General features: G+C 40.4%; 1 long non-coding RNA gene across 1 annotated transcript in view; it reads right to left on the reverse strand.

Annotated features, from left to right (window-relative positions):
• Positions 1–822: 822 nt before the first annotated feature.
• LOC117958178 overlaps positions 823–11,225 on the reverse strand; it is an 11,110-nt gene continuing 707 nt past the window's right edge. Inside the window, exons 2-3 of the long non-coding RNA XR_004659654.1 lie at positions 7,271–7,275; positions 823–951 (exon numbers count right to left, since the gene is read on the reverse strand). This is a non-coding gene — a long non-coding RNA (uncharacterized LOC117958178). The remainder of the gene's footprint in view (positions 952–7,270; positions 7,276–11,225) is intronic.

Consider the following 11,225-nt stretch of genomic DNA (forward strand, 5'->3'; position numbering starts at 1 on the left):
CTGCAACCATGATTCTGGAGTCTCCTGATTCAAGGAAACCTGCTGTAAGAATTTATCACAGCTACTTTAAATGACTGTGGTACATAACCTGTTAATAGAGACATATTGATCATAGCTAGTAATGGAGTGGTAACCACGGGTAACCCTTCTTTAAGCAGCCACGTTGGGATGGGGTCTAAGAGACAGGTAGATGGCTTAGTGGAAGAGACCTTAGACATTAATTGTTGAAGGTCTCTAGGAACAGATGGCTCAATAGAGCTTGGACTCTGTCAGCCAGGCTACAGTGCTGAAAAGAAACATGGGGTTGTTCTTATTTTCTTCTATTACTGAGGAGTAATGGTCTGATCTAGCATTTCTGAGGGCCTTCCTATACATTTTCAGACTGTCTTGCCAATCTAAACTTTGCGGAATTACTATTAAATCTTCAATATGGATGCCATAGGTCGGGGGTGTGGTTAAAACAGTGAGTAGTCTTATGCACTCTGACTGAAACCAGCAGAATCTAGTAGTGAGATGAAATCAGTACTAAGGCTGTCGTTATCGACGTCCACATGGATATTAAAATCCCCTACAATAAGTACTTTGTCTGATTTAAGAACTACACCTGATAAAGATTTGAGAATTCAGAATCTGGTTCTGGAGCTCGGTAAAAAACAACAAATATAATTGGCTGTAATGTTTTCCATGATGGATGTGGAAGATTAAGAACAAGGCTTTTAAACGAGTTCTAATTTAGTCTAGGTTTAGGATTAATTAACAAGCTTGAATCAAAGAAAGCTGCAGTCCCCCCCCTCCCCCCCTTCGCTTTTCCCTCATTTAAATGCTTGTGCATGAGCAGTGATTGACACGCAGTGAGACACCCCCCCTAGCTGTGATTGGTGCATCTGAACAGGAAGCGGTGGATTTTTGGAAATCCCGCTCCAGGCTGTAGGTGGAGCCAGAGGAGCCGACCTGCTTCATGTAGTTCTACTAGACATAGTCAGTTTCAGATTCAGTCAGCAAATATGACAGAAAGTAAGTTTTATAAGTCTTAACTACCTGCCTACAGACCACTTCAGACTCTGTTGCACCCCCGCACTCCGTCTCCAAATGTTTAACATATGACACAGAACTGACCCTTCGCTGCAACACAAATATATTTATTCACCTCTATTCACACACAATGAGGCATATTTTCATATGGCACTTCACATCTACAACAGGTTTACAAAATTAATTTAACAAGAAATTGTAGGTGCAACAGCAACTACACGGTGCGTCTGCCTGTTTCTGATACCGTGGCGGCAGAGGTTTTGCCATGGGGGGATGCCAATACAAAATCAACAGAGGATACACTGGTTCCACTGAAAGAAATAATTTCAGCATCCAAAGTATTAGTTTGATAATTTCATGAAAGAGAGAGAAGCATCCTGATCAGACATTTTTAAACCCCCTATTGTGTTTGATGAATGATTAATGCTCGTTAGATGAAGAGTCGTGACATCAGTGTGCGCTGTACTGGATTAAATCCAATTTCACTCTTCCAGTGAACGTGTTCATCTTTTTTAAAACTTTAATACTCACCTTTCTCGTTGTGTTCATCTCGAAATTCAAGATCCTGTCAAATGGGGGAAAACACGGCAGCGACGTCCCAGAGCGGCGCTAAAAGAAGGTGGGAGAATATGACCAACCAAGGGAAGACTGAGAACAAGACACAAAAGGCCCACAAGGAACTGCTGGAGAGGACGGAAGCTAGAAGCCTTTTTGGATGAGGACGGAGACCTGGACATCACACATCGGTAGGTAAACACTCTGGTTCAGTTACAGTTAAACACGTGAGGGGGTGTGCACGCTAGTGTTGTTTATGGCAGCCTGTTTTCATTTTAGTTTTAGTCTAGTCTTTGTGTCAAGCTGTCATTTTACTTTTAGTCATACTCTTTTTTTTGTCTAGTCAAGTTTCAGTCGATTAAAAGTCTGAGCATTTAGTAGTTATTTAAGTAAGAATTTTCCATGACTATTTTAGTCTAGTTTTAGTCAATGGAAATTGTATTTGAGTCTCTCTGTAGTCATGCAATTCTATTTAATCCAGTCAAAATAGTATTAGTACTAATAAGTACATTACATACATATATGTATGTAATATTTACTAGGTACATTTGGTATGTGGCACGAGGTGAACTGGCAGCATTCCAGCTGCCAGACCCCCAGCCACGTCTTCCCCCCCTAGCTTTATAGGCTTATTAGCGGTTTTGGTCCCATTTGATTAGCATGAAAACCTATCCCAAAGAACAGTCAACTCGGTACCAATGTTTTATTAACCCCTAGGTTTGTTTTGTGCCAGAATTGACCTTTAATGTGTCAGTTTGAGAAAGGTTACAGTCTCTTCATCGCTCCACGTTGATCCAATTTTCGTCATTTGTCTGTTGCCATTTAGTGTTTTTGTTGTAGCGGAAGCTCCATGTGGTGAAGTATATTGTTATATTTCTCTGGTGACGTAGTTCACTAAGCGTTCCCAAACAAAACCTAATGTTATTCAACTTCTTTATGTCAAATGAATCTCTTGACATGTAAAATTATCTTTTGAATTTACACACATCATTTGTGAAATGCATGGCACAATTTGAATCGGACCAAAAAATAATTCTCTCATTGACTCCCGTTCATATTTTTATGTGTATTCTGAACTCCATTCATTTGTAGCTACCATTAGACACATATTGTAATTTAGGGTATTAATAATGTTACATCCCATAGCTAGGAGTATTGGGACATAAACATAAAACCAGATCTAATTTGGTATTTGATGAATATTTTATATAAGAAACCAAAGCATAAGCAAACATTCTCTAACATAGTTACTTAAGACAATTCTCACAGCACCTAATGTCTCTATACAAGTCAAACCTGTTAGATGGTCAAAGGATATCAGTTGTTATATCTCAACCCTGGTCGCTTCCTCACTCTCATTCACTGAAGCAAAACAATCTGGTCTGGCAGCTGCCCTCAGTCGGGCTCTTCATACTGGTGGCACACTTCAGTGGCACTCCTTGATTGGCCCTTCAGTTGTGCAAGCTGCACCAATCGGCATGCACAAGCAGGAACTGGGCAGCAATTCCAGTTTCCAAGTGATCTGGGATGGCACAGCCTGCTTTCCATCTCACCTGTAGCACTCTTAATCACGCACACCTCATTTTCACGCTATTCTTCTGACTCCCCGGCCCAGGAAAACCCCTAGGGAGACTAGTGGCCGAGACGTGGTCCATCCCATCTTTCACCAACAGTCCAACCCTCCACTGGAAGAAGAAGACAATCGGGAGGATGAAGCCGATAGAGCCTTTGACATTATAAATATTGGTAAGAATAGGGCTGGGTATCAATCAAAAATTTTCGATACCGGTACCAATACCGATACCTTTACTTCGATATCGGTTCCTGAACGATACCTTTTTCAATACCAGTTTTATAATATCAATTCTGAGAAAAATAAAATTACACAACATAATAAAGTTCAAATATTGAGTTTTATTTTTAGCTCAGATTTTTCCATTCAAAGTACTTCTCTCATATAAAAAAAATATTTTCAGTGAAAAAGAACATTTGGAAACAAGTCAGTGTCTAATGGTCACTGTTAAATTCTTAGCAGTTCTTCTTCAGAAAGATTAACATGTCTGCTTTCTCAGGAGACAAACAAGCCCGCTCCTGGCTGATGGTGTCTCCAGCAGTAGAAAATGTACGCTCTGAGGGTGTGGATGATGCTGGCACACAGAGATACCTGGTTGCCAAGATTGATAGCATTGGCATATTGTCCCTCACATTCCCAGAAGTTAGGGTAGACCTCTGTGCCGCTGGATCTCCTCATGAATCTTGTCTGTGTCGCTAGAACTGTTCTCAACTGCTTCAACTGCCATGTCTTCATCAGCAATTAGCTCCTCAAGAGCAGAGAGCTTTTTTATTTAGCTAGCTACGCAGCAATATAATAAGGCTACACGCTAACTCAGCACGATGCACGTGTTAGGTTGCAGTAACGCTAATAAACATAAACTTGCCTGTTGAAATCCCAGACACAGTGCCGTCCTCGGTACTCTTTGATGAGGCGGAGTCCGGTGGTGGATATTTTGAATCACTCGGAGTCGGCTCTGGTTTTGCATTGCCTTCGGGCGGCTGAGAGGAGGAGGGCTGCGCAGGCTGCTCTGGCTGCGGTCGGCTCTTCTTGCAGTCAAACACTGTGCAACTTTCCGCTCTTAAATTGATCCCGTGCACTATCAGGTGCTTCATCAAATTAGTCGTGTTGCCAGCCTTAGCAACAATGTCTTTTTTGCATATATTGCATTTCGCACTGTTGGCATCAATCTTAATAAAGTGAAGCCACACTTTTGATCTAGTTGGCATTTTTAAGAGGTACAACGATGCTCGCAACCAGTTCACAACAGATACACGTGAACCCCGTCTGTCGGCGTAAACACGTATGTATTTTTCCTGGGTGACGCAATCACGTTTAACGTTACAGCCAATCACCGAAACTTGGCACCGAAAGACGAGGCATAATTTGATACTGGTTAAAACCGAAACATTTCGATCGGTACCATAAAAAAACCGAAGTTCGGTACCCAGCCCTAGGTAAGAAACTACATTTTGTTTTCTTGATAATTCAGATGTAGGGAGAAACTTTCATTCTGAGCTTTGTCACACAGAAAGAAGGTGAAAATATGCAATAGTTTTCCATTTTGGTCACCTTGGATGTGTGGTCCAGGCCTACTCAATTCAATAAGCAATTCACAACCTGCAGAAAACCGAAAGCAGTATCTTAAGTGCAATATTCACAGCAGTTAAAAACATACTCAACGTTTACATTGGAGCTGTCGATTTGTTCACTCTTTATGCAACTAAACCTTTATAAAATATAAGATATAGTCTCAATATAATGTACACGTGTTCCTAGTAAAGTGGAATTTAAAAGCGTCCGTCTTGGTTCCGTCGTGACTGTAGTCGCGCCGCCGTCCCGAGACAGACAGATAGATACACACAAACACACTTTTCAACAAAGCCAAAGAAGTGTTACAAAAAGCTTCTGCCTGGGTGAGGAAGAGAAAATGCATTTGTACTGGTATAGTATCTTTCTGGGTGGGTCTATGTTTGTTTGTGTGTGCTCGCAGGGCGTGTGATGTGGTGTTGGAGTAGTTAGTGCTTGTACCATGCAGCATGCTAAATGCTCTTTCTGCTCACCACTCTCTGCTTTCAGCTACTGCCACCGGACACCCCTTTGTTTCCAGGAACTGAAAGAGGAGCCGAGTGTGGGTCGGCTCCTCCGTTGGTACATACCCTCCCTGTGGCACACATGGTAACTGGTCCTTCGTGGTTCCAGGCTAAGTTGTACAGGATCTCGGAGCAGCAGTGGGCCCCAGAGGCACGGCATGCAGGCCCATCGGTGAGTAGAAACGCCCTGATGCCCGTCAACCACTGTCCCAGTTATGGGTAAATAGCGAAGACCCTGACAGCGGTGCAGGCGGAAGATGTTGGTGAGAGAACCACCACAACGTCTGTGAACGAAGAAGAAGGCAACCCCACAGCCACGTGGGTTAAATCAGGAGGTTGCACTGGCTAGGGGGGGAAAACCCTGTGGTGATGTGAGAAAACAAACTATTCCTCACGACTATATAATAACTGCTGCATACACACAAACTAGCTCTAAAAATAATTTCCTGTTTGTTGGTGTGCCGGCCCTGGGCCTGTCCTACATGTGTACTGTGGTTTGTCTTAACTTGCAGGTGTATCGGAGGCGATGAGACGACTGTGATCACCGGGTGGCCACATTCTCCCGACGGCGCACAGACATGTCATAACTACTGACAACATGCATCTCACCTTCTCCATTGTATCCATCCACGATACTAACAATCACACCTCATTTTGCTCTTGTTTGCATCATTACTTAATAAATGTCACTTTATTATTGTTACGTTGCTGTACACGTCCCTGTTTTGTTGTGGCTTGTGAGCCAGTTGTAACAGGTTCGGGGCTTATTGCCATGAGTACAAAACCAGGATCTTGTTTGTGGCTTTCTTTAATAAGGCCAATTGGTTAAGTTGCACTACAGTCATGTATAAATCAGGGGGAAAATGCTCATTTACACCCTAAACCCCCAACATAAATTGGCTCAAATTAATTTTTGTTAATTATAATATAGTTTTTTGGCTCTAGGTACATGTTGGTCATCCAAAGAACATAATTAAATTAACACGGGAGCATTTCTTTTAAGACATTTTGCAGGTTTCCTACGATCGTCATGTAGCTTTACACTTTAAGACAATCAGGTTTGTTTAGGGTCACAGAGCCTTTCAAACACAGCTGCAATTCAACGTTTTATGAAGAAGAAATGCTTTAGAATATAAACAGGTTATTGTCAAATCGGCTACAAACTAGAATTATTTGGTAAATATTAATTCAGTATACTTCTTTGTTTTGGGAATAATCAATAAATCCTATGATTTTGAGTTTAAAAGATTTTTGAGAGGACGGACGCTCCTTATGTGCATAAAGTTGCCAGGATTCAACTTTATGCACATGAGGAGCGGGTGACTCAAAGTCGCACTGGTACAAAATCCCTGCAAAGCTACCAGAATACACTGCAACGCCGCTCCTGTTCAACTCAATGGGAAGCTTGGAAATGATGCTGACGACGGACACTTACCAAAACTTTCTGAAGTCTCCACTAACACCAACGACAACACTCCAGGAAGTCGCTGCACGCTAAACCGCCGCCCCTGTACATTCCGTACTCTGAGGACGTCGCTGGCCAGCGATCCTTTCCCAGGTCCGAGCTCGACCAGCTGCCGATCCACACACCGAGCAGCTGGAACACACCTTCAAACACTTACAACAGCACCACCAGATGCTCTCACAACTTCTCTTATGTAACTGAGAAGCGATATGCAGCTTCCTCATAGCTTTCCTGCTAATAGATGTAGAACATTTTTACATGGGTGATTTTCAGGATGCACATGGCTAAAATAAACCAATTAAGTGATTTCTCCACGCAGAGCTTTTGCCGTAGCATACGTAAGTGGCCTAAAGTTTATACTTGTGCCCTGGTGTTTGTGTGTGTCTATCTCTTTATGATGATAGCAGGGCCAGCTGGTGTGTGCCTCAATGGTGTTTTTTACCTTTAACGTGATCTTCAAGGCAACGCGGGTATGGTTAGCTGCCTGGAAGATCGAGTTGAAAGCAAAAAACACCAAGGAAAGGGGCACGTCAGGGGTGAGAAGGCGTCCGACTTCTGAGAGACACGTCAGACTTATTCTTTCCTGTTAAGGTGGATGTTTTTTCCAGCCTCACCTCTCTGAAGATCTGACTGATTTCTGGTGACGTGATGAAATCTGCGTCCGGTCCAAGCATGCTGTTCCTCACGTAGTAACCCTGAAAGAGAACGAGGGACGGTGCTGAGGGTCAAAAAAAGGTTCATATAAAAGGAACAGTTGAACCTTTATGTGGTCTTCTACCGACCATGTCCTTTCGGGTCAAAAACACCTTTGCACTTTTGTCGTTTTTCACTTCCACTAACACCAACTTCTAACCACTATAGTTTTAATTTTAGAATTCATGGTAAATAAACATTGTGTAAGTGAAGTTAGACCTAATTTTTCAGTTTAAAAAGCTGAATTTAGGAATAATTTTGACCAATATTAGAGGAACGTATGTTGATGGATAATCAGAGATACCGTCAAACCTCCCTATTTTACTGCGGTACCAGGTATCACCGTGACGAATTAAAAATTATGACGTAAGGCTCAGACGGTGTCACCAAACTGTTGGCTTGTGCCTACAGAGTTCAGAAACTAAATATCAAACACAAACACTGAAACACCTCTCCCAGATTTTTGGGGAGGATGATTTTGACTCACTGGGTTGGTGAGGACTTCTCTCATGTACTCCGCCACCAGAATCGGACCTGTGGCTTTTATTTCAGTGGTCAGGTGTCGCAGCATGGAGTGTGCAGAAGAGTCTGGACTGAGCTGCTCGCCATCCCACTGTCACACACAAACAAACTAAAAGATAGATATCTAATAACAAAAAACTTTTTCTGAATGACATGACCAGCAATTTACAAACCTGCATAGTTTAAAAATGACTTTAAGGTTGTTTGGTGCAAGTGCTTAACCCAATTAGATACATATATAGATAGATAGAAAGTACTGTAGGTATAAAACAACATACAACATATATACACGTAGACAGTTCAAATTGAAATCAATTTACAGTTAAGAACAGAAAATGTATATCTTGCAAAGAACACTTAAATAGCCTACAAACAGTACATTGATTAATCAACAAAAAGCAAATAAGGGATGCACGCAAGAAACAGACCAACAAAACAGGCATTACAGGCAAAACATGTCAAAATACTAATTAGTATGTGAAAGTGACTTTGATGAGGGAAAGTAGTAAGAAAGCTCCGATGATGATTTTCGCTCTAAAATGTTTATATTTTTACTGTACTGCTGATATGATTCAGCGTTAGCATGAGTGTGCATTTTTTTTGCTAGCTTTAACACGGTTCTGACTAGCTACTAAACACAATTACAGGCAAAACGCTCATGAGGCTCCAGAACTAGCAGGTTATTTGTTTTATTTATTTATATCTAAGAGGAGAACTACGTTTTTCAACAGCAAAGGTGGTGATATACAAGTAAACAAATCCATTTAACTCATGGTGAAGCTGTTTTACGTGTCAATTGGGCTGCACGATTATGGCCCAAATGACCATCACGATTATTTTGATCAATATTGTGATAACGATTATTTGTTGATTTTAACCAAAACAAATGTTATTGTCACATAGGCTCAGAGAGACGGCTGACTCATTATGAACGGGTCCAGCACGGGTCAAACGGCGGATACACACGTATTGTGTAGGAAATGTCTATATCCTCACTGTGCTGCATTTTTATGAAAGTTTTGGTATTCTGGCCATGGGTCACATCTCTGGCCCAGGTCCAGCAGCTCCGTCTCACACGCTGTTACTCTACCAACTGAAGTTAGTTGCATTCAATAACTTCTTCTGTGTTCTTTGCCGTGGCCGCCGAGATTGCAGAAACAAGTTTTGCCCCTAATATTTAACAATATACAGCACCTAACAATTAAAACTGTAGACAAATGTCAGAAGTGTGGAGCGGTGGCCGCTGTGTAGCAAGGCTGCGCGGAGAGTAAGAGGAGAGATCCAAAACAGGCAAGGCTTTACAGAAGAAATGGGTCATGTAACGCAACATTAAACCATTTCCACACAACAGCAGTACAATTGCAGTGGCATGCTCACTGCTGTTTTCTGAATAACACAGACGAGACAAAATGTTGCGTTTACTGGTAAACTGGTAAACCTTGAGACCGACGTATAACCGAATGCTATCTGTGGAGTTTCCCTCCTGTACTCTGTCCTCTGTGACTGTCTACATCTTGAAACTAAGCTGCGCGACACAGGGAACAACTGACTGAAACATGAGCTGACAGGGGTTAACGGAGTTTTATGAAATGACGCATTAAAAAATAAAAAATAAAAATTGCTAGATCACGCAAATTTGATCGTGGGAAGTCAAAATCGTGATTATGACTTATGACTTATGAATTATGATTCGATTAATTGTGCAGCCCTACTTGGTTGGCCATTACAATAACCATGTCAGTGTTTTCTGCTGAACAATTGATGTTTAGGAAACATGCATATTTCTGTCACTGACTTCCTTTCCTCAACAGGAGGGAGTTTATGTCCATGGTCTGTACCTGGATGGCGCCGGCTGGGACAGGAAGACACCCTTGCCTGTGTGACGGTTGTGGGTCCTCTACAGCCAGTCTTGCTGGGTTGTGTGTGTGTGTCTGCATCTGCACATAGGGAAACCAGACCAAATCAGGGCAAGCACGTTGACAGTCTTGGACAGAGACACAAGAAGTCAATCGAAAAAAAGTCATGGTATAGTACATCGGAAAAAGTCATTGGATAGTACATCAAAAAAAGCATAGTATAGTACATCGAAAAAAGTCAAAAAGTCATAGCATAGTACATAAAAAAGTCATAGTATAGCACATCAAAAACAGTCTTAGTATAGTACATTGAAAAAAGTCATAGTATAGTACATCAGAAACAGTCTTAGTATAGTACATCGAAAAAGTCATAGGATAGTACATCGAAAAAAAAGTCATAGTATAGTATGTCAAAAAAAGTCATAGGATAGTACATAAAAGAAAAGTCATAAGCTAGTACATCGAAAAAAAGTCATAGTATAGTACATCGAAAAAAAGTCATGGTATAGAAATTCAAAAAAAGTCAAAAAAGTCATTGGATAGTACATCGAAAAAAAGTCATAGCATAGTACATCAAACAAAAGTAATAGTATAGTACACCAAAAAAAGTCATATGATAATACATTCGAAAAAAAGTCATTGGATAGTATATCGAAAAAAGTCATAGTATAGTACATCGGAAAAAGTCAAAAAAGTCATAGCATAGTTCATTAAAAAAGTCATAGTATAGTACATCAAAAACAGTCAAAAAAATCATAGTATAGTACATCGAAAAAAGTCATAGAATAGTACATCAAAAAAAGTCATAGTATAGTACATCAAAAAAAGTCATGGTATAGTACATCAAAAAAAGTCATATGATAGTACATCGAAAAAAAGTCATTGGAGAGTACATTGAAAGAAAGTCATAGTATAGTACATTGAAAAAAGTCAAAAAAGTCACAGTATAGTACATCAAAAACTCAACAAAAGTCATAGTATAGTACATCGAAAAGAGTCATAGGATAGTACATTAAAAAAAAGTCATGGTATAGTACATCGGAAAAAGTCATTGGATAGTACATCAAAAAAAGTCATAGTATAGCACATCGAAAAAAGCCATAGTATAGTACATCGTAACTAGTCATAAGATAGTACATCAAAAAAAAGTCATGGTATAGTACATCGAAAAAAGTCAAAAAAGTCATAGATAGTACTTCGAAAAAAGTCAAAAAAGTCATAGCATAGTACATAAAAAAGTAATAGTATAGTACATCAAAAAAAGTCATTGGATAGTACATCGAAAAAAGTCAAAAAAGTCATAGTATAGTACTTCGAAAAAAGTCATAGCATAGTACATAAAAAAGTAATAGTATAGTACATCGTAACTAGTCATAAGGTAGTACATTGAAAAAAAGTCATGGTATAGTACATCAAAAACACTCAACAAAAGTCATAGTATAGTACATCGAAAAGAG

This window comes from Etheostoma cragini, chromosome 15 (assembly GCF_013103735.1).
Source record: "Etheostoma cragini isolate CJK2018 chromosome 15, CSU_Ecrag_1.0, whole genome shotgun sequence".
Lineage (NCBI taxonomy): Eukaryota > Metazoa > Chordata > Actinopteri > Perciformes > Percidae > Etheostoma > Etheostoma cragini.